Genomic DNA, 4770 nt, shown 5'->3' with positions numbered 1-4770 from the left:
AGGAGGCAACCGGGGCTCAGGGGGCTGGCAGAGCACCCTGGGCCATCGGGGAGAGCAGAGCTGCCGCCTGCCTCCTCTGTGTTTGCTGCTTGGAGAGGGACAGCCACGGTCTGCTTAGCCTCAGCCTGGAGGCACCGCTCTGGGGAGAGCTCTGGAGCGGTGGGATTTGCAGAGCGATGACTTCCAGGGGGAGAGGCCTCGTGGGCATTGGCAGCTATTCTGGATGAACACAGTGCTGTAACCCCATCTGTGCTCGTTGGTACTGCCGTACCCTTCGCCTCGGTCACCAGCGTAGTCTGAGTCACCGGGAGATCTGATAAGGCTCTCATAAAACCACTGGAGTAGTGTGGGGGGGTTGCTTGGCACCGTGCGAGTAGGCTCCACCACCCTGATTTCTTGGCTTTGCTACCGACTTCCTGAGTGTCACATGTGCGTGACCGGAGCTATCAAAACCGGCGGGAGTTTTGAACTGATTTATTAGCTAAACTTTAGGGGCAAATGAGCCTTTTGGTAAAGATGCAGCCCCTAATCCTTGGGGGCACTCGGTGTGGGGAAGGCATGGGCCCTTGACGTGACACATGGCAGCTAGAACTCGAGCTTTGAAGGTTACGCTTGCTGGTTGGCATCAGGTACACTCTTGTTTTAAGATGGCATGAGCTCCCGAAGCACTGGCGGTTGGACACGCTTGGGGAAGGCTGCAGGGAATGTGGCCCTTCACCTTCCCGGCAGACAGGAGGGGAGCACTGCAGCATTGCTGCAGCTACTTGGTGGAAATTACCAACAACAAACGTGACCCATCAATTAAAGTGAATCATCAGCCTGAGCAGGAACCAGCTAGGTGTGTCAATTCCTCTCTTCCGTTTGGTTATGTTCTGGATAGTCAAATTAATCTGTTTTAGCAATTAAGCAAGGAATCCTGAGCGTTTCTCCTTTTGAAAAGACGTAGTCATATCTGGGTGAGAAGCCTGATCCTAGATGACGGCAGTTGGTACGCAGCTCGGTTGAAGCAGCAAGCTGACGACTAGAGATTTTTTCAAGAGAAAACACTGGGGCTGGTTTTCTTTCAGAAACTGTTCCGAGAAGCTAAAACCGGTACTATGTTCCTGTGAAATAACTGGGTCAGATTTTTCCACCTCCTCCTGCCTGGATCAATCTGCAGCCGTGGTGGGTAGGTCTGAACTGTCTAGTACCTGGCTATTGTACATTTGCCAGTGGGGGATGCAGCATCAAATTAACTTCTTGCTACTTTGGTAGCGTACGTTCCCTACCTGCTTGGCTGAATGACACTGGCTGGACAAGGGCCTTTCAACCTATGGAACTCCGCGACGGATTTCGGTTGGTGTAAATTCTTGACAAAGCGGAAAGATATTCCAGCTTCTTCCAGATCGGGAGACAAAGACCTGGAGACAACCAATTAAATCAGTGTTCCCGAGTTAATCCATCAGCACTGCAGCGCTCTGACAGTGGCAAATATCCCCATCAGGGCCTTGGGGCTTGAGCTGCCTTGAGGCTTTTTTCAGCTATTTGTGTCTCCTGTGTTAGGAGAGTAGTTCAGTCACCTCCAGCTTTTCATGGCCCAGCCGAGATGCTCACCGTGATTCTTGGAACTTGCACCACCCTTGCACCGGGAGGGAGCGTAATTAGGATTAAGCTTCTTAGCCTGCAAAGGGAGAGCAATACAACCGCATGAACGGGCAGATGGAGCTTTAAAAATGTCCCATCAAGCAAATTACCTAAGTTATATTACACCAGAGCTTATCCTGTTGTATCTTGGAGAGCAAAATCAGACACCGTGTATATACCTAAGTTCGTAACTGTCTTCCTTGGCTCCTGGAAATACTTCACACCTCCTGCCTTTGAGCAGCCGTGCAGCTGGGCACCTTCTCTCACCCTGACACACGCGTTTCCCCTGCTCCTCCAGGCCATGCAAGCGCACGGAGCTTCATAACCCAGCACACGCTAATACAGTACCCAGCAAATGCCCGGAGTTGTGTTCACATGTAAATCATGCAGAACGCAGCCGTCGTATTGAGAGAATCCTCCGCAAAGCTTAGCTATTTCGTACTAGCTTTGATCAGAGGGTCTAAATATTTTCCAGCAGATGTTAATCATCAAAAGGTAAACATCATTTACATTGCACAGGGAGGTAAACCCCGGCAGACACCAAAATAGAAGTGTTTTCTGAAGTCGTGCAAGGAATCAGCAGTACCAGGAGTGCAGACCTTGCTGTACATACTGGCTGCAGCCCATGCTGGCTGCAAGAATGTTTCTATACGTTTATAGTCCATTTTTATATTAGACCCATCTCTTTCTTTCTCATCCTCTGTGCATTTATTTGATAAAGATGAACTCGGCACCACTACCTCTCTCTCTGTTTACACTTTGCCCCTGTTCCCCCATCCCCACTTGCAACTCACAATTGCCTGAGGAAAGTGGGTGCAGGTCAGGCTTTCTCTTTCAGTCAAGTAATTTTCTTTTTCTCTGGTCTGCCCCAATAAACACACGGGGAAGTGGAAAGTACAGGATGCATGACTCTTGAATTTTATTTCAGCTGCTCTAGCCTAACCATTCCAACCTGCAAACAAATACTAGTCCAGCTCCAGCGCTCACTGGCCAAGTGTCTGCAGGACAAACCGTGTTGCTTCTCTCTCACAGAGTAAGACCTATGTTGATGAACCTGTGTACATGTGCGCTGTGACTTCCTAGCTATGGCACGGGGTGTAAAATTTAACTTTTATGTGCATGTTGTGGGGTTTTTTACACTGAATTGTCTTTTTTTTCTGTGTATACCATAGATTGAGGACAGACTAGGAGACAGATATTTACTGAAAGCATTAAAAAATGCCTTCTGTATGGCTTGTTTTCCTTCAGATGTTGTAAGAAGGGCAAGTCCAGCTCCCAGGCAGTTTTATTCCTTGCTCCCTGTACCTTTCTTTGTACTGCAAACCCCACAGCCCTGTTTCACGAGGCTACTCTCCAAGGTGGAGTTTATCCTGCAGGGGGTCAGGTGCTGGGAGGAGAACACCTTGTTGACGTTCCCCAACGTGCCTCCAGTTCCCCTTGAGACTGCAGTGGGAAACTTCAGCTCCGACAGTCAGAACCAGCAAGTACCCCTGGTCCTCCTTGGCTTCAGACACTGTTATGTCTGTCTGTCACCAGCTCGGGAAAAAATCAAGCTCCTGTGCCCCAATTTTCTCTCTGTCAGCAAGTAAAACTTACATGTCAAGGGCATCTGAAGCCTGCCTGGTTTCTGTGTAGAGCTTTAGATCCCCATGAGGACGGCATCTGAGAAAAGAAGATAAAACCCTGTTGTAAGGATGATAGTGATGGATCCCGGTTATTGTTTAATTAAGAGTCTGGACAGATACAGAGGCAACAATTAACAATTATTTTCAGTAAAGAACTTTGACAACAGCTGAATAAGTTAATGGGTTATGAGATGAAGACAAATCATTACAGCTTATGGTTGGTCTGTCATTTATAAGTCTGAAGGTGTATGGGAGAGTCCCCACGCTTCCATGTAATGTCTGATTTAAGGGGCTTTTTGCTCCTTCTGTTAACACAGAATAGGCAAGTAGCAATTTTCTTCTGTTGTGCAGCTGGGATTATCTAGGAGCCATGGAATTAAGTTCTAAATGAAAATTTAAACTATTCATTACACTTTATTAATAGACTTTGGAATGTTTAATTGTGGAAATAAATTATAGAGAGATGAATTCGTAACTTTGAATTTACACCCCCCTCGCCCCTTGTCGGGAGGGTGCGTTAGGATAATTAGGACTAGCAGAGATCCCAGCCTTGCCTTCGCCCCGAGGCCTGGCAGAGCGTCCCCAGGGCCAGCAGCCGGGTGCGTGGGGCAGCTGGAAGGACAAGGCGAAGGGAAGGTTCTTGCCAACACTGCCACCCCCTGGCTCTTTCCACAGTTATTTTTTTTCCCCCCACAAAAAAAACTAACTTTCTGCTGCCTGGGGGAGCTGTGCGCTTCACATCTACGAATTGCTGGTGGAAAGACGAAACGTTGGCGGGCAGGGATTAGCCTTTGCGCTGGGGCTCGGTCACAACCCGCTGCCTGCGGAGAGTTCAGGCCATGAGCTGCTTGCAGAGGCACCGGCCTGGCGGCTGCCCCTGCCATGGGGCAAGCCGTGCGGGATGGCCCCCGGCCGCAGCGAGGGGAGGACCGCAGGGTCATGGAAAGGGGGCCGTGAAGCCCAAGCCCCCCCATCGAGGCCGTGCTTGAGGGCCGGTGCGGCGCGGCCCGGGCACCCTCTGGGGCGAGTGCGTGAGGCAGCTGCGGCCCAGGCCTCGCTGCGGCCTGCGAGCTGAGGGGATCCCGGCCCAGCGAGGCCTGGCTTTAAGCAGCCCCCGGGTTTGGTGAAGGAGGAAGGGAAGCCGCGGAGAGGCCTGGCGGGAGGGGCAGAGGGATGTGGCCGGGCCCTCAGGCTCCAGCGCCGCGGGCGGAGGCCCCCAGGACGGCGGCCATCCCTCCTTCCGCCGACTACAACTCCCAGCAGCCCCTTCGCGGCTCCGCGCTCCCGCCCCCCTCCGCGCCGATTGCCCGAGCCCGCACGAAGCCGCTCTGCCCTCTCCGTTGGCTCAGAGAGCTGTCAATCACGAGGTGGCGGCGGCCAGGAGGGCAGGACGGGGACGTATTCTCGAAAGCCACTTACGCCGTTTGCGCGGGTTTGGGGTTGCTGCGGGTGCGAAGGGGGTGGTGGCGCAGTTGGCGTGGCGCATGCGCAGAGCTGCGCGGGGAGAGCGGCGGCGGGGGGT

The 4770-nt window shown here is 52.1% G+C and overlaps 1 long non-coding RNA gene across 1 annotated transcript; it reads right to left on the bottom strand.

The window, feature by feature from the left end:
* Window positions 1-538: 538 nt before the first annotated feature.
* On the bottom strand, window positions 539-4483 carry LOC140662128 (uncharacterized). Its single transcript, XR_012045983.1, has 3 exons — window positions 3956-4483; window positions 3220-3285; window positions 539-1660 (listed from the first exon to the last, which is right to left on the bottom strand). It is a non-coding gene; the product is annotated as an uncharacterized lncRNA (long non-coding RNA).
* Window positions 4484-4770: the final 287 nt, after the last annotated feature.

The sequence above is a fragment of the Ciconia boyciana genome, chromosome 21 (assembly GCF_034638445.1).
Source record: "Ciconia boyciana chromosome 21, ASM3463844v1, whole genome shotgun sequence".
Classification (NCBI taxonomy): Eukaryota; Metazoa; Chordata; class Aves; order Ciconiiformes; family Ciconiidae; genus Ciconia; species Ciconia boyciana.
This window is presented reverse-complemented; position numbering and strand designations above follow the sequence as displayed.